The sequence below is a fragment of the Astyanax mexicanus genome, chromosome 5, assembly GCF_023375975.1.
Source record: "Astyanax mexicanus isolate ESR-SI-001 chromosome 5, AstMex3_surface, whole genome shotgun sequence".
NCBI lineage: Eukaryota > Metazoa > Chordata > Actinopteri > Characiformes > Acestrorhamphidae > Astyanax > Astyanax mexicanus.
Window position 1 is genome coordinate 169,198 of NC_064412.1, and position 21,108 is coordinate 190,305.

Sequence of the window (21,108 nt, forward strand, 5' to 3'; positions counted from 1 at the left end):
GAAACAGTATGACTGTAAAAATCCATCAGTATCAGATTTCAATTCTCAAAAAACAGTATTGATTTTTAATCAGATTAACACTTTTAATCTGACACTAGAATTTACCGTCTGCAGGTTCAGGATCAGCGTAAAATACAGCTTTACTGAGTAAATATCCTCTGGGAAAATACAGCTCTCTTATTTGGCTGTTTCTGTCATGACTTTATTTTTATTTTTTAAGTACTGGCAAGCATTATGAAGAATCTATTATAAATAACTTTGTTAATTAAAAAATCAAAATAAATACTCATAACTAAAAATGAACAAACACACAGAACTCCAATATACATAACATTTTTAATTGCTAACAGCATTTCTGATATACTCCCTGTTTTATAGGCTTTAATGTCTATTAAACTATCAAAACGTTCTGAAGTAGCAGATTAATTCCACAATACTGAGGTTATAAACACTCAGTATCACCGACACAGTACTAATGAACTTCAGGTGAACAGTAAATATAAAGGACAGTGTGAAAAAAGTCGCAGCTGAATCTACATGACTTTGTAGAACTTTCTCAGGGTGACTCTAAACAAACCGAGAGGCAGATCAACTGGTGTGAATCCAACATGCAAATCAGGTCCAGGCTGGAGATTCAGCGGTTTAAAGCAGAGAAACCATCCAAGGTCATCCGGTGTCCAATCAAACAGCAGGAGCTCCGGATCTGCAGCCCAGAACCAGAAACCGGAACCAGAGACCGGAACCAGAACCGGAACCAGAGACCGGAACCAGAACCGGAACCAGAACCCGTCCAGCTGATTCAGATCCTCACAAACAGCAAAAGCTTTTCCCAGCAGGAGCTCAGAGTTCAGCTCTGCAGCAAAAAACCACAAACATTTACACAGTTCACTACTCACTACTCACTATACACTACTCACTACTCACTGCACTTCTTTAAACATTGTGTGTTTATACTCTCTCTCTCTCTCTCTATATATATATATATATATATATATATATATATATTTGCTTATATGATGGTAACTGTAAATATTACTATACAGTTTAATGGGCGGTTTTTGTTATTTTAATCCCTGTCCTCAGTTAATATGATATTTAAAGGTGAACACTTCTTTCACAAAATATATAAACTGATTTTTTTAATCTCTGTTTATATAAACTGACAGTAGAAGCTTAGTGAACGAGAGCATCACACCCACAACCCCTCAGACTCTCATCCTGAGAGCCATGCAGTGTTTATTATTATTATTATTATTATTATTTTGTTTATTTTTTGGTAAATAAAGAACTAGGAACTGAAATTCTAAACAGTATTTAATAGTTTCTTTTAAAAATGATTACATGCTTTATAAAACCTAATCCGTACTGGAGGCACAGCTGGTTATTCTTCTTTTGGCAAACATAGATTCTCTAATCCGAACTCCCCGAAATCAGATTAAAATCTGCAGGATTATCCGTATCTGTGATTAATCTAATCTCACTGTGTGGTTTGATGATGACCTGTCCCGGCTCACTGAGCATGCTTTATATATTTATTTATTTATTCCTGAAAATTACACTTATATTATCTAATATACCGGCCCAGCATCCCCTGCTCTCCCTCACTGTACTGGTGCTGCTGGGTTATTTAGAAACAGAGGGGATTATAATCTGTAACTCGTCACCTATATGATCCACTGTAAAATGGTATGACAAAAGTCAAGGGATAGAAGTACTGGCATAAAATCTTTGCAAAACAAAATATTGTGATACTTTTATATATCGATACACCCCTAATTCACTATAATCAACTACAATCACATAAGAACTAAAATCAGATATTAATATATGGGAACATGAAAACTCAAAGGAACTTTTATTATGAAAGTTTAAATGATTAATGTTAATTTTCTAATGTTTCTTTACAATAAACAAACAGCTTCTATATAGAGTAACTCTAAAAGAGGCTGTGTAGCAACTACAGGATATTTCACTACAGCACCGACTCCAGATCACTCCTGTTCACTCCTGTTCACTACTGTTCACTCCTGTTCACTCCTGTTCACTCCTGTTCACTACTGTTCACTCCTGTTCACTCCAGATCACTACTGTTCACTCCTGTTCACTACTGTTCACTCCTGTTCACTACTGTTCACCACTGTTCACTACTGTTCACTCCTGTTCACTCCTGTTCACTACTGTTCACTCCTCTATAGAACCTTTATTGAAGAGAGTACACATCTTTGTACATCTGTCCCCCCCAGGCTGTAGGCTGCAGTAGTAACAGTGCTGATGGTGCTGCTGACTCGCACTGTTCACTATTACAGATGATAATAGTATCAGACGTGACGCCTGACTCTAAACCATGAGTCTGCACTAAACACCCCCCCCAAAACTCAACCACCAACCCCCCCACCCGACTACACTACTACTACTGTACTACTACTGTACTACTTTACTAATAATATACTACTGTACTACTCTACTACTGTACTACTCTACTACTACTGTACTTCTTCTGTACTACTCTACTACTACTGTACTTCTTCTGTACTACTCTACTAATACTATACTACTGCTGTACTACCACTGTACTACTACTCTACTGTTGCTGTACCTCCTCCTCCAGCTGACTAAACCACACTGGTATTTACTCCGCTGTTCAGATTAAAGCGTAAGTGTGAACAGTGTGAACAGAGCGCTGCACGACGGGAACTCGTGAACTCGGCCGGCTGAACGTGACGCTTCAGATCTTCAGCAGCTGCAGGAGTTTCTGAACATCTGGAGGTGTATCAGCTGTAGACGCTGTAGTGCCGGGAGTAAATATCATTATAGTGTTTTACATTATAAAATAAATATAAAATAGAACAAACAGAACGTTATAAGAACGTTTAGAAACATTTAGAAAAGGATGCAGGAGGGTGAACCTGTAACATTACAGACATACTGATCCAGAAATGTTCTGAAAATATATGGTGTAAAATGTTTTTGCATCAAAATATTTTCTCAGCTATATAAACACAAACAATATGAACATATTAAAAGTAACATTACCAAAATAAAAATAACGTTACCAGAACACCAGAAAACTTTCAAAAATCTTCAGAACATTCAGAAAACTTTACAGATCAAACGTTTTCAGAATGTTAACTGAAACTTTCAGAAAACTTTCAATTAATCAGGAACTGTTAGCTGAGATTCACTAGGCAAACATAAATATTACAATCAGATTAAGATAAAACTGTCACGTCTGGTGCTGTTAGCTCCTCTGTCCCTTCCACACCAAGCTCTAACGGAGGTTCTCAGGTCAACAACTACACTACCCAGAATGCACCACCCGCTGACATCACGCACTCACCTGATCACGTGACACCTCACCTGCTTCCTCCAGGAAGTCCCGAATACTGATTACTGGCACTATAAAAGAGCACTCCACACAAACACCCACGCCGCGTATTGTAGGTTATCCTCGTACAAAGCGTTACTTTATCTCTTGTCTCAGTTTACTTTGTGTTTGACCTTGCTTTTGTTTTCTCGACGCCGATTATTGCCTTTGCCTCTGATACTGGATTGTTTGTGTATGACTTGGACTGTGTTTTCACTACTGCCTCTTGGATTACCTCTGATACTGGATTACTCGTGTATGAACTCTGGACTGGTTATCGTTTCTGGTATAGTCTTGCCTTCATTACTCCGTTTACTGGTTATCACCCACTTCTCTGTATCGACTCTGTCTACATCTGTTTATTCTTATAATAAACGTACATTGTTTTTATCAGTATCTGCACTTGTCTGCTATTCTGTGCTCACCATGACAAAAACGCTGTTTCCGTTTATTCAATCTGCTTTTTAATAGGTTTAAATTATTATTCACATATTATTAGCTTAGCTGTGTCTCTGAATAATGTAAATATTGTTTTATATGAGTTATTATCTTTATATGAGTTAGTTTTATATTAGATAATAAAGAGGAGCAGAGTGAGATCAGTACAGTATAACCGGATCAGACTGCAGGATCCTGCGGCTCCAGTTCTCCCGGGGGCGGAGCTTCAGGAGTGAACAGGAAACACGTCTCACTCCAGAAACATTCAGCAGCTGTTGCATCACGACACGTTCCCTAGCAACCCGTAACCGAGCGGCAAAAACACGTATCAACCGCCGGCAGAGGAGGAGTGATCCGGTATTTACAGCCGAGAGACCAGAGACTTTTAATTACAGAGAAATTAAACCACAGAATTATTCTACTGCAGCTGCAGCGCCCCCACCGGGACACTCCACTCAACAACACCCACTCAACAACACCCACTCAACAACACCCACACAACAACACCCACTCAACAACACCCACTCAACAACACCCACTCAACAACACCCACTCAACAACACCCACACAACAACACCCACTCAACAACACCCACTCAACAACACCCACTCAACAACACCCACACAACAACACCCACTCAACAACACCCACTCAACAACACCCACACAGCAACACCCACACAGCAACACCCACACAACAACACCCACACAACAACACCCACTCAACAACACCCACTCAACAACACCCACTCAACAACATCCACTCAACAACACCCACACAGCAACACCCACACAACAACACCCACACAACAACACCCACTCAACAACACCCACTCAACAACACCCACACAACAACACCCACTCAACAACACCCACTCAACAACACCCACTCAACAACACCCACTCAACAACACCCACACAACAACACCCACTCAACAACACCCACTCAACAACACCCACTCAACAACACCCACACAACAACACCCACACAACAACACCCACACAACAACACCCACTCAACAACACCCACACAATAACACCCACTCAACAACACCCACTCAACAACACCCACACAACAACACCCACTCAACAACACCCACACAACAACACCCACTCAACAACACCCACACAACAACACCCACTCAACAACACCCACTCAACAACACCCACTCAACAACACCCACACAACAACACCCACTCAACAACACCCACACAACAACACCCACTCAACAACACCCACACAACAACACCCACTCAACAACACCCACACAGCAACACCCACACAGCAACACCCACTCAACAACACCCACTCAACAACACCCACTCAACAACACCCAATCAACAACACCCACACAACAACACCCACTCAACAACACCCACTCAACAACACCCACACAATAACACCCACTCAACAACACCCACTCAACAACACCCACACAACAACACCCACACAACAACACCCACACAACAACACCCACTCAACAACACCCACACAACAACACCCACTCAACAACACCCACACAACAACACCCACACAACAACACCCACACAACAACACCCACTCAACAACACCCACACAACAACACCCACTCAACAACACCCACTCAACAACACCCACTCAACAACACCCACACAACAACACCCACACAACAACACCCACACAACAACACCCACTCAACAACACCCACACAACAACACCCACACAACAACACCCACACAACAACACCCACTCAACAACACCCACACAATAACACCCACTCAACAACACCCACTCAACAACACCCACACAACAACACCCACTCAACAACACCCACACAACAACACCCACACAACAACACCCACTCAACAACACCCACACAACAACACCCACTCAACAACACCCACTCAACAACACCCACTCAACAACATCCACTCAACAACACCCACTCAACAACACCCACACAACAACACCCACACAACAACACCCACTCAACAACACCCACACAACAACACCCACTCAACAACACCCACACAACAACACCCACTCAACAACACCCACTCAACAACACCCACTCAACAACACCCACTCAACAACACCCACTCAACAACACCCACACAGCAACACCCACACAACAACACCCACTCAACAACACCCACTCAACAACACCCACTCAACAACACCCACTCAACAACACCCACACAGCAACACCCACACAACAACACCCACTCAACAACACCCACACAACAACACCCACTCAACAACACCCACACAACAACACCCACTCAACAACACCCACTCAACAACACCCACTCAACAAAACCCACACAACAACACCCACTCAACAACACCCACTCAACAACACCCACACAACAACACCCACTCAACAACACCCACACAACAACACCCACTCAACAACACCCACTCAACAACACCCACACAACAACACCCACTCAACAACACCCACTCAACAACACCCACACAACAACACCCACTCAACAACACCCACTCAACAACACCCACTCAACAACACCCACTCAACAACACCCACTCAACAACACCCACTCAACAATATCCACTCAACAACACCCACTCAACAACACCCACACAGCAACACCCACACAACAACACCCACTCAACAACACCCACACAACAACACCCACTCAACAACACCCACTCAACAACACCCACTCAACAACACCCACTCAACAACATCCACTCAACAACACCCACTCAACAACACCCACACAACAACACCCACTCAACAACACCCACTCAACAACACCCACTCAACAACACCCACACAACAACACCCACTCAACAACACCCACTCAACAACACCCACTCAACAACACCCACACAATAACACCCACTCAACAACACCCACACAACAACACCCACTCAACAACACCCACTCAACAACACCCACTCAACAACACCCACTCAACAACACCCACACAACAACACCCACACAACAACACCCACACAACAACACCCACTCAACAACACCCACTCAACAACACCCACTCAACAACACCCACACAATAACACCCACTCAACAACACCCACTCAACAACACCCACTCAACAACACCCACACAATAACACCCACTCAACAACACCCACACAATAACACCCACTCAACAACACCCACTCAACAACACCCACACAACAACACCCACACAATAACACCCACTCAACAACACCCACACAATAACACCCACTCAACAACACCCACTCAACAACACCCACTCAACAACACCCACTCAATAACACCCACTCAACAACACCCACACAGAACAACTACTGATTCCACCACACATATACACGCTATACACACACACTACACACAAACACAAACACACACACACACGCACACGCACACTATAAACACCCACACACACACTATGCACGATTACACAAACGTGTTTACACACATGCTATACACACATTATATACACACTATACACACACACACACACTATACACACACACACACACTATACACACATTATACACACACACACACTATACACACACACTATACACACACACACACACTATATACACACACACACACACACTATACACACACACACACACTATATACACACACACACACACACTATACACACACACACATTATACACACACACACACACTATACACACACACACATTATACACACACACACTATATACACACACACACACACACTATACACACACACACATTATACACACACACACACTATACACACACACTATACACACACACACACACATTATACACACACACACACTATACACACACACGTGCGCTTTTAAAACACAGCGGTAAAAACAAAGGATCGATTTTACCTTTAAAACAAACAATAACTTTTATTATTAATAAAATCTGCTTTTACTAAAACTAACAATAAAAAAACAAGTTTTCATTAAATAAATCTACTATTTTCAGCCCACATTCACACACACACTACACACACACATATACACACACACCCGCACACACACACACACACACACACTCACAAAGGCACACACCTGTTCCAACAATCAATGTCAAGGGTTCCGCAGCGCAACATTAACCTGCATATATTATTCCTGTTATTCCTCAAACACAGCTCTACTCTCCCTCTTCCAGCAAATCAGAACACGTTCTAACAAACACACACACACACACACACACACACACACTACTCACACTCTACACACACACACCTCTTCAACAGCAGAACCCTTTAGCTGGAATCGTGCTGCGAATGCAACCCCAGACAGAGAGAGAGAGAAAGAGAGAGAGAGAGAGAGAGAATAAAGAAAGAAAGAGGGGGAGAGAGGGAGCGCGAGAGTAAAGACGGATTGGGCTGATTGCATGAATAAAACATGTCTCGGTGTGAATGCGCTGGAGGAGTGAGGAATGTGTTGAGCAAGCACAAACAAAAAAACAAACGGCGCGAGAGCCGAACCTCAGAGAGGAAAAAGAGAACGATAGAGGAGGAAAAGAGAGAGAGAAAGGAAAACAGGGCCAGCGGTGAATCGCTGACATCACCAATTAGCAGGGGCACGCCAACGCGGACGTCTGGGGACACGTGAGCCTTCATCCAGCAGCACGAAGAGTAATTGCGTCTCCGGAGACGCGGCAGGTGAGTCCACCTGGAGCAGGATAGAGGCTTCAGTTACTCAGATACAGTCTTACTTTTCATCAACAACCCCATTAATACCCCGTCAACACGACAACCGCGCTAATACCCCGTCAACACCACAGCACGCCTAATGAACACTTTAATAAAGACAAGAGCACGGAAAGAGGAAGGGGGACGTCACATGAAGGACATCTCGGGAAGAATGTTGCAGTAAGGACATTGCACCGAGGACGTCACAGGAAGGACGTCACTGAGAGGACGTCACTGAGAGGATGTCACTGAGAGGATGTTCCAGGGAGGACGTCACTCAGAGGATGTCCCAGGGAGGACATCACTGAGAGGACGTCACTCAGAGGATGTCACAGGATGGACCTCACTGAGAGGACGTCACTGAGAGGATGTCCCAGGGACATCAAAGGGTGGATATCCTTGCGAAGACATCACGGGCAGGACATCGCTGGGAGGACATTGTAGTCTGAACGTGTCGCAAGAGTCTTTAAGAAATATTTAGAGAAAAATGCCACAATGATAAGTGATCAGGTTTCTGAGGAGAGCAGTGAGGTCAGATCTTTCTGGATCTGATTTATTCTGAATGGAGTACAGGTGATGTAGATGGACGAGGAGAGTGAGACAGGTGTGAGGACGAACTCTAAAGGAAACAAAACACAGATCCAAAATATCATATTTCTGAGAGGCAGAACAATGTTTTCTGTTCTGATAAAAATAAATCTTTTAATCAAAACAACAGACCACACTGTTCAACCAGCAGAACCAATCACAACCACACTGTTCAACCAGCAGAACCAATCACAACCACACTGTTCAACCAGCAGAACCAATCACGACCACACTGTTCAACCAGCAGAACCAATCACAACCACACTGTTCAACCAGCAGAACCAATCACAACCACACTGTTCAACCAAGAGAACCAATCACGACCACACTGTTCAACCAGCAGAACCAATCACAACCACACTGTTCAACCAAGAGAACCAATCACGACCACACTGTTCAACCAGCAGAACCAATCACAACCACACTGTTCAACCAGCAGAACCAATCACAACCACACTGTTCAACCAGCAGAACCAATCACAACCACACTGTTCAACCAGCAGAACCAATCACAACCACACTGTTCAACCAGCAGAACCAATCACAACCACACTGTTCAACCAAGAGAACCAATCACAACCACACTGTTCAACCAGCAGAACCAATCACAACCACACTGTTCAACCAGCAAAACCAATCACAACCACACTGTTCAACCAGCAGAACCAATCACAACCACACTGTTCAACCAGCAGAACCAATCACAACCACACTGTTCAACCAGCAGAACCAATCACAACCACACTGTTCAACCAAGAGAACCAATCACGACCACACTGTTCAACCAGCAGAACCAATCACAACCACACTGTTCAACCAGCAGAACCAATCACAACCACACTGTTCAACCAGCAGAACCAATCACGACCACACTGTTCAACCAGCAGAACCAATCACAACCACACTGTTCAACCAGCAGAACCAATCACAACCACACTGTTCAACCAAGAGAACCAATCACGACCACACTGTTCAACCAGCAGAACCAATCACAACCACACTGTTCAACCAAGAGAACCAATCACGACCACACTGTTCAACCAGCAGAACCAATCACAACCACACTGTTCAACCAAGAGAACCAATCACGACCACACTGTTCAACCAGCAGAACCAATCACGACCACACTGTTCAACCAGCAGAACCAATCACGACCACACTGTTCAACCAGCAGAACCAATCACGACCACACTGTTCAACCAGCAGAACCAATCACGACCACACTGTTCAACCAGCAGAACCAATCACGACCACACTGTTCAACCAGCAGAACCAATCACGACCACACTGTTCAACCAGCAGAACCAATCACAACCACACTGTTCAACCAGCAGAACAGTGCAATAGCACAGAATTGTTGCTATAGCATATGTCATTATATCTAAAGTGTATTGTTATTGTGTGTATTGTTATTGTGTGTATTGTTATTGTGTATAATGTGTATACTGTAGGTAAGTTAACTATATATTGTATTTTTTTATTATTTTATGTGTTGTAAATACTGTTCTCTGACATGATAATAAAAATCTTGAATCTATTCATATCATAACGTCAAATAGATCAGGTTTTGGTCTAATAAGAGACTGGTGCTTAAACTAACCAACAAACTGAGCAACAACTAACAAAACCAACTGATCTCAAAGTCAATTATGCTAATTAGTGTATGAGAAAGTTATGAAATGAATTATTCACTCGCAGCTCTTTCTGTGCAGCTGTTTTATTATTATTTGTGATTTATTTATTTATTATCTGTGAGTAATCGAACACTGGAAGCTGTATAACCCGGGAGCAGTGATGCGTGCTGAGTGTGATTGGTCCTGAAAGTGGGGGGCGGAGTCATGGTTGGTCATTAGTGTTACACTGATTCACTGTGATCTTCTGCCAGAAGGATCCTGCAGTCAAACAAACAACTGCTGCAGAGTCATCAGTAAATATGGGGAACGGGGGGTGGGGGGGGGGGGGGGGTTTAAGGGGAGGGGAGGGGCAGTGATGGGGTCGACCAATGAAACGGCTGAAGATGCAGTTCAGACCATATCTGACAAAAGTCTCCTGCTGACAGGTAGCATTAATAACGATTATCAGAAATAATATTCTTTATATTCATATTCTAATCAAACTCAGAACATTATATAGATTATCAATAAACTCTTCAATATGCTGAATCAGAATTCTGCAGGAACTGGAGGAAAGATGAATAAATAATAATATCTCAGGAAAAGCAGCTTAATCTTTTATAGGGATCTGATATAAATGAATACTACAGTAAAACACTGGCAGTATTTAAATAAAGAAATTTAGATCTGAACAGAAACATTTCCAGAGTAAATAAATCTGCAGCGCTGCTTCGAGTTGCACGAGATTTGCGTTTGTTTAGTTAATTTGTTTCTAAAAATGTCAAAATCTGAATTATTGACACACTGAACAGAGAAAAGGAAGGTCAAACTTAACCCCAATATTCAATCCTGAATCAATAACTGCAGCTAAAACTCCTTTACTTCTGATTAATGAGGCTCTAATTACTGTTCGCTCAGTCCGAGTCTTTCTAATGATCAGATTACAGACAGGATCTAAAGCCACAGTCAGAACAGCAGCAGACTCTTATTAATCACAGCAGCTCTGGGAAATAGAAGTTATCAGAATAAACAGAGAATACAAATAAAAATATAAAACATCAGACAGACGATTAGATTTAAATGAAATGTGAAGCTGAGATTTAGTCACGTATTTATTCAGAGTTTATTTCTGTTCACAGCGTCGCCTGAACGATTCATTAATTAATTAAACCCCTCTAATGCTGATTGAGGCGGGTTTACTCATAATTTATACAGATTAGAAATGTTTACATATCACTCATGTGTTCATATAAATCAATATCAATATTATATTAATATTATTATTCTTACTTTATGTTATTGCTTTCTCTACACTCTATTGCTTTATTGCACAATGCTAAACAGACACTATTCTAACTGGACATAATGCTAACCATACTCAATGCTAACCATACTCAATGCTAACCATACTCAATGCTAACCAGATACAATGCTAATCATACTCAATGCTAATCATACTCAATGCTAACCAGATACAATGCTAACCAGACACAATGCTAAACAGACACTATTCTAACTGGACATAATGCTAATCATACTCAATGCTAACCATACTCAATGCTAACCAGACACAATGCTAACCAGACACAATGCTAATCAGACACAATGCTAATTAGAAACAGTGCTAACCAGATACAATGCTGATCAGACAAAATGCTAATAAGACACAATTCTAATAAGACATAATGCTAACCAGACACAATGCTAAACAGACAGTATGCTTACCAAATACAATGCTAACCACATGCTTAGTGCCGGTTAATTAGATGCTGTGTCTGAAACACTGAATATTAATTCTGTTTAAAGTCATTTTTAAAATGCCACTGCTATAGCTTCTCCTGTCTATTTTAACTTATTCAGTACAGCTTATATATAATTAATAAAGCATGATATTTACCACATATATGACAATATTAAACAATTCAGAATTTTTACCAGATTTAAATGATCCATCATGTTATGATATTAATAACGGTGTTTTTATGCAGAATTGGAGTAAAATCAGCTAAATTGCTGAGTTACGATCTGCTGCTGGTGGATGATGTCATGTAAAATGAGAAATGTGTGAAAGTTAATTTTATATTAGTAGTGAAAGATGATGCTGAAACTATATATTGTAATATATGTTTAATGTGTTTACGGGTGGGCCGCGCCCTCAGTGATGTCAGCAGCTGTATATATTCTGTATGATGTTTATGGATGAGGCTACAGTAAAGTTACCGCAGGGCTTCGTACGGAACTGAGCGCATTATTTTGATCATTCATTTATCATACAGCCTGAGGCTCTGAATAAATCAGATAATTTAATTATGAAATTGATCTGTGTAGTGTAGTACTGTAGTAAACGATACCAGAGGAAATAAAGGATCGGTGGAGAGAGCGGTTCTCCCGTGACCTGGAATAAACTCTCCGGCATCACCGCCGAGCCCACCCCGCCAAACTGCACCGTGATTATATGATGTATTTCACAGAGACTCAATAACATTTATTTACACAAAGAGAGAGCATCTCTCTCTCCTGCCCTCCCTCCCCTCGCTCTCTCTCTCTCTCTCTCTGTCTCTCTCTCTCTCTGTCTCTCTCTGTCTCTCTCTCTGTCTCTCTCTCTCTCTCTCTGTCTCTCTCTCGCGTGTTCTCTCTTTCTCTCTCTCTCTCTCTCTCTCTCTCTACCTCTCTCTCTCTCTGTCTCTCTCTCTCTCTCTCTCTACCTCTCTCTCTACCTCTCTCTCTCTCTCTCTCTCTCTCTCTCTGTCTCTCTCTCTCTCTCTCTGTCTCTCTCTCGCGTGTTCTCTCTTTCTCTCTCTCTCTCTCTCTCTCTCTACCTCTCTCTCTCTCTCTACCTCTCTCTCTCTCTCTCTCTCTCTCTCTCTCTCTCTCTCTCTCTCTCTACCTCTCTCTCTCTCTCTCTCTCTCTCTCACGCAGTGTGAGAGCATGTGTGCATTTGCAGATACAAAGCTTTGAAAACTGGCTCAGCAGATGAAATCTATGTCGGCTGGGGGAAAATATCTTTTCCTGGTTTGAGACTCTGAGGAGGATCTCCGCTACTGGGAGGAAATATCTGCTTTGTGGAGGAACTTTTATTCTGTAACACTTTTATTCTGAAATGGAATTTTTGTACTATGTTTTATTCATGCTTTATTCTTATTTTATTTTTATTTCCAATTCTTTGTTCTTCTTTTACATGTTTTTAATTTTACTTCTCTTTGTTTTAATCATGCTTTATTCTTATTTTAGTTTTTATTTTTATTTTTACTGTTATTCTTTTACATGTTTTGTAATTTGATTTCTCCGTGTATTTTCTAATTTGTAAAGCACTGTGAATGAGCGTTGTGTATGAAAGGTACTGTATAAATAAACTTGCCTTGCATTGGAAGCAGGAGTGTTTCCTGTTCCTGTATGAAAGGCTCGGGGTCTGCAGGTCGAGGCGGTTCTGGTGATTTGCTCCGGATTGTTTCGTGGTGATCCGGACGGGTCAGAACCTCCACCATTAAAAAACACCAGCAAACACAAAGAGAAGCATTTCCTCCAAACGTCTCCAACACAGAGCGAGAGAACCTCACCTCAAACCCCTGAATGAACGCGAGTGTTTTGCACTCCGGGCGCGTCCGTATTGAATATACATCAAACCCTCCTGCACTTCAGCCGCTCGGCTGTGTGGATTCAGGCTGATAAGGCACTCGAGAGCGGACGCGGATCTCCCCGGGGGAGCCGGCCGCTGTTAAATTTAGTGATACAGTCTCCCCGACGGTGAACGGCCGGCCGTGCCGCAGTCCTCCACACAGTCTGCTCTGCTGAACGTTAAGAAACGTGTTCCTCTACGCTCCACGTAAAACGCTATCAGATCCTGTTCACGGCCCAGGAGCTGCAGAGTGAAGAGCTGCTCACTATTAACTGGTTCAAGGTCAGAAAACCAAGAACCAGATTCACTTTATTCACTTTATTCACGCTCTGCAGGAACTACTGCAGCAAATGAGGCAAAACATCACAGAACATCTTTACAGAAGAACATTAGAGAGGAATATCTGTATGTTTAGATCAGAGTAAAAGAGGTTAAACAGACAGACAGACTGACAGACAGACGGGTTTTAATATCATAAAGAGCTCAGTCTGGGTTCATTTCTGCTAGAACACTTATGTAGTTGTATGTAACGTTATTATTTTTACAGTGTGTTAAAATTCTTAAATAAAGCATGTAAACAATATTAATCTACACTAAAATGGTCTTTACTAATCTGACATGTAAAATCACTTTTACACCAATAACACTGATGTTTAAACACTGAGCAACACGGGTTAGGTGTAGGTTATAGCATTAGCATTCTATTCCCATTATGCACCATCAACATCAACACTTCTTACACTGTTATACTCGTGTAAATAAACCAGATCCAGCCACACAGTTCAGGTTCACTTCTGATAGAACTCTTTTGGCTGTTTTATATTAAACAGATATTTGAGAATTCTAAAAGACATTTCTGAAACTTGTAAACAATATTAACAGACAATAAACATAAAAATAGTCGAGTTCTTTTAAATAATTATCTAACCTTATGTGAACATTTCACACCAGGGTAACAAAACCACATCCTGTCAGGAGTAGACTGGGATTCAATTCCCAAAAAAGAAAAGCCCACCAGTCTACACCAGCAAGAACTCTAACTGTGCTTTAATTTACCAGTGGAAATAAACCAGTTTCACCACAGAAAAACAGAGAACTCAGAATTTAACAAAAAAAGTAATTTATCATTAAGTTTTATATAAAACGGATATCTAAAGCAATATTACTACATCAAATCCTTTATCTCCCGACCACTAACATCTGCCTGAAGAGTGCACCAGATAACACTCTTCTTCACTCTTCAGAATTTCTCCAACATCCAGATCAGTGGTTGAGTTCTCTTATGCTGGAGGTTAATCTGTAAATTCCATTTCACACGAAAAAACACAAAATCATAAATAAGTGATGTGATTGGTGAGCGATAGCACTTTACACTGATACGCCTCTATACTGGTGAACATAGCCTTTTACACCAAACACAAACACTGCTGTACGCAGTAAACAGTAAATTCCTTTTTTACACTATTTATAAAAGTGCTGACCTCACTCTCTCCCCTCTACACATTATTCAATTTTATAGAATTCACTAAGCTTTCACTTTTTACTTTGATCAGGAACAAGTGTAAAAGTTGTGATTGACACACAGTGATCTGCTGTATTCATGTCAGACCCTTGAAACAGATTGTGGGGGATTACAACGGAGAGAATAGTGAAGAAAAAAAATCCCCCGTCAGGATTTGGCTTTTAAAGTTGGGCTCCGCAGTCGGAGAGCAATAAGCGCCCAAGGCGAACTCTATTGGCCTTCCCCAGAGACGCAGACGCGAGTCCAGAGACAGCAAACCCTCTGATCGCCATGAAAGCCGAGTCTTACAGCCAGAGGCTCAGAGAAACACCAACAAATCTTTTAAGAAAATCAGCTTTAAAAACGTTGAGAGAGAACGGCAAACCTGAATATCTACACAGCCCACCGCCGACAGCCAGCGAGAGAAGCAACAAACCAGGACTTTCCACGAGTTCAAACAGCAAAAACACAAACCGCAGTGAAAAGAAAGGCCTGAATGTGGAATCTGGACGGGTGACAAGCTGTTCTCTCTTCAGAGAGACTCGACTCCAGCGTCTGTTTGATGAGCTCAATTTGTTTCAGGGGTGACGGAGATTTGCATCCGACCAAATGTGGGAATTTATTTGCATAGAATTGTCATGCCATGGTGATACCTTCTGACTCTACTGGTTTCTCTCTCTCTCTCTTCCTCTCTCTCTTCCTCACTCTCTCTCTCTCTCTCTCTCTTTCTCTCTTCCTCACTCTCTCTCTCTTTTCTCTCTCGCCCTGTCCTGGTTGTTTTATCGCTTTAATAACTAAATCAATCAGCTGTTTGAGTCAGGACTCGGCGTCTCGCTGCACCGTGAGTCTATTTCAAACCCGGCCGACAGCCGAACATATCAAATTACTTTCAGACCTTATAGACACCAGATTTATTCTTCACCCCCCAGATACACCCCCCCCAAATACACCCCTCCAACTCCCCCCACCCCCAGATACACCCCCCCACCACTGATCAATAAAGTTCAATTCTTATAGATGTAAAGTCATTTGTTGATAAGAATGATACAATTTGTTAAAAGCGCAGAATAAACTCAATCTAAACTGAAAGCTGATTGAAAGCGTGTCGTCTACCAATCAGCCTAATTGATAAAGACAGTTTTATTCAGCGCTGGTTTATAAAGTCAGTGCAGCTCTAAGATAAACTCAGCCTCATAAAACACAGCAGTTTTACACTGCAGTACTAATATTTTATATTATATATCAGGTTTTAACAGTGTGAACCTGTTAGCTGTTCTTTATACACAAGTTCATGAAGTGCGTTTATTAAGGTTCTTATTTTGCAGATTTAAGGTCAGCAGTATTTATACAATACTGTACAAACATTCAGCTAAAAATTGTATTAGAATAAATATATAAAACATACAGACAATCCTAATGATTTAATCTCCTGATCTCTCCTCATGGAGTCTTTAGTATAGTACAGTATTATAGTAGTATTTATAACTCTGATCAGATCAGCAGCTGGTTTAAATTAATGATGGTAAATCAGCTGCTGATGGAACTGAACACATTGACCTGAGTGCTGGCTGGGGGCTTCACGCCATCTCAGCTGCTCTCTGCAGACTGTGAAATACACGTTACTTTTTATTGTATTTATGTTCACCTGCATATATAAAAATGAGATTATTGATTAATAAGTGTGTATAAAAGCGTACTGACGGCACACAGACGGATGATATATTTGTGTAAACTCTATCAGGATCACGGCTGCCTGTTCTTGTTGAGTGAAAGTATATACGCTCTGCAGAAACATCAAATGAATAGCTGTAGCTTTCAATAGATGCATTTACTACAACATTATGTTGAATAGAAGAAAAAAAAGAAACATCATGATTGCATTGTTTCTCAACATGTAGAGGCCGTCCAGGCAAGTCATTTACCAAACTATTAGCATTTGTATTTGATACGCCAGCGGTGGGTCTGGAAGCGAATGCTTCTTAGAACATAACACCGCCAACACCGAGAAAGTGTTTTGTGAAAATGCTGTTTGCAGAATCCCCACCGGGCCTCGCCTTTACAAGCCATGAATAACTTGGTCTCTAAATGACTGGTTTCAGGTGTCCCGCTGTTTGTCTTTTCACCTTCTACCGTTAAACATAAACCCAAACGCAGGAGAAAAACACCGCGCTCCAACATCCGGACCGTTACATCCCAACCAAACTCAGCGAATTACGCTCCCACTGATGAGCTTTCCCATTTAACGCTCTCAACAAAAATCCAACAAATGGACAAACCCATCAATCTGCAGTCAGACACGTCTACAGGCTTCAATCAGCCCTGAGCAGGAAAGAGATTTAGCTGAAATGTGTAGTTAATCACATGTAGAGCCAGTAGCCCTGCGTTATAAAGATCTAACTCATCCTCTCAAGGGTTTTATTGAACAAATGTAGAAAATACAGCGCAAAAAGAGAGAGAGAGCACACTGTTGAAAATGACTAAAAAATGTATGGGTTTATTATTAAGCATTAAATTTCAATATAAAAAAATAAACTGGGTTCATCTGGGGCTGTTGGTTAAGATCAAAAGTGTGTATTTTGGAATTTTTTAGATTTAGGCTGTATTTGTTTCTTTTTTTGTTTCTTTTGGCAAATCTGTGACTTTATAAATATATGTGTCTTATTCTTGTTAATTCTGAATACACAATAATAAAGTGGATTAAAGGGAAGAGGGATGCTAAAAGGTATTTATTCTGGCATAGTTACAAAATCAATGTTCAGAACTTGATAAAATCAAACTGTCAACATCAAATATTACCCAGATAATCAGATGCTCTCTTCAGATTCTACACATTCCTGCAGGGACTTTACACAATCAGACACTGGTTCAGCTGAAAGTCCTGAAGTCTGAACTAGGCACTAGATTGTTAGTTATTGTTTATGTTGACTGGAAGAATAGAAATGCTACAAAATTCTATAATTTTAAGTCTCGCCCGGGCCAGACCTGCTCAGAGCTTAATTCCTCCAGATTATAAAACTCTCCGTTAATCTGAAGCGTCTCCTCAGACCACAGAACTGCCTGAGATAGAAACTGCTGAGTATGAGAACGTCTGGAGAACGTCTGGAGAACGTTTCATGAAGCCTGTTAAAGAATAAACAGGACACATGGAGCCGCCGGTCGGAGCTCAGAACAAAAGAATTAGAATGCAGAGCATGCTGGGAAGAGTGTGTGGTGAGGTAATGCCATGCTAACAGGGCGGCCAAGCGCATGTGTGTGTGTGTGTGTGTAGCATGTGTGTGTGTGTGTGTGTGTGTGTGTAGCATGTGTGTGTGTGTAGCTTGTGTGTGTGTGTGTGTGTGTGTAGCATGTGTGTGTGTGTAGCTTGTGTGTGTGTGTGTAGCTTGTGTGTGTGTGTGTGTGTAGCATGTGTGTGTGTGTGTGTGTGTGTGTGTGTGTGTGTGTGTAGCATGTGTGTGTGTGTAGCTTGTGTGTGTGTGTGTGTGTGTGTGTGTGACAGTGAGTCCTGTCACCATGTGTTCTTTAGGAACAAAAGAAGATGTCTTGCAGAGGACGGAGATCACTGCACCCACCTTTTGGCATTCGAAGCATCTCCATCTCTCTCTCTCTATTTCTCTCACCCTCTCTTTCTTTCTCTCTCTCTCCATCTCCCTCTCTCTCTCTCCATCTCTCTCTCTCTATTTCTCTCACTCTCTCTTTCTTTCTCTCTCTCTCCATCTCCCTCTCTCTCTCTCCATCTCTCTCTCTCTATTTCTCTCACCCTCTCTTTCTTTCTCTCTCTCTCCATCTCCCTCTCTCTCTCTCTCCATCTCTCTCTCTCTATTTCTCTCACTCTCTCTTTCTTTCTCTCTCTCTCCATCTCCCTCTCTCTCTCTCCATCTCTCTCTCTCTATTTCTCTCTCTCTTTCTCTTTCTTTCTCTCTCTCCATCTCCCTCTCTCTCTCTCTCTCTCACTCCATCTCTCTCTCTCCCTCTCTCTCTCTCTCTCTCACTCCATCTCTCTCTCTCCATCTCTCTCTCTCTCTCGACCTTTCCTGTCAGTTCTGCAGATCGTGTTTATGAGAGGAACAGAAGTGAGTGGAGATCCTGAAATGACTGAGATCCTTTAGAGCAGCAGAGTCTGTAGACGACCAGCGCTGAACTCAGATCAGATGATCACTGAGTATTACTGAGTATTACTGAGTATTACTAAGTATCACTGTGTTTAGTTAGTCCTAAATCTCTTCCGTCTCCACAGCTGTATAATAAAGTTAAAGTGTCTCAGTGTGTTTCTGGTCATTGTCATGCTGGAAGACCCAGCCACACCCCATCTTTAATCTTCAGTGCTCTTACTGTGGGACTTTTTATGATACATGACCCCATCCATCCTCTTTTTAATGCAGTGCAGTCATGCTCTATATTGACTAAACTGCCAAAACTATTCTCTCCTCCACCCAGATCTCTGATCTCAGGTGGTGCTCCTCCGTCTCCACAGGGGTTTAATAATAAAATCAGCAGCTCGTCCTGCAGCTTCTACAAACACTAGTGAAAGAACGGGACTCTCTCAGGAGCTCAGTACTGTGGGACAGTGATAGGATGCAGCACCTGTTCAACAAGTCCAGTCGAGAAATTTCACTACTAAATATTCCACAGCCAACTGTCAGTGATATTATAACACAGTGGAAGAGACTGGGAACCACAGCGGCTCCACCACCTTTAACTTTCAGAGAAATCTGAAGGTAAATTCCACATTTTAATCCTGATGTGAGGAAAACCTGCAGGTATGACCGAAATTCCCACTTCAGGTTAAAATTCTTATTAATCTGTAAATCAGCACGGAACAATTTTCACAAACAGCAAATTAAAGATAAGGATTTTAGCTAAACTCACATCCCTGATATACCTGTACTTCATTTAATTACAGATTAAATACTTAAAAAGAAGAGAGATTTTCTTTGTTCTTTTCCCCAGAGTCTTAATTTACTCTCAGACACTGTAAAAACAGCAGAACAGAGATCACCACTGACTCAACGTCCTAATTTATACACTTCACTTCTATTGATGAAGTTCAGCTGCAGGACTTTACAGGACGCGTTAACAATAACACAATCACTTAACTCCACAGTCTGGAAACAATTCAGTATAACAACAACAACGCCTATATATATATATATATATACTCTATATATTTATATACCTGTGTAATATCCCTGTTATACATTTCACACTCATTTTACATTTTAGTTACTTTATTATTCCACTGATGATTATTTACATTCAAAACTATTCTCCCAGCAGCCGCTTCCCACTGGATCCTGTTATTCACTGTAGCGACTCCAAACCCAGTAATAATTACTCAA

General features: G+C 41.6%; 1 protein-coding gene across 1 annotated transcript in view; it reads right to left on the reverse strand.

The window, feature by feature from the left end:
* The window catches only part of cntn4 (contactin 4), a 151,090-nt gene that overhangs the window by 93,049 nt on the left and 36,933 nt on the right, over positions 1-21,108 (reverse strand). The window lies entirely within an intron of this gene.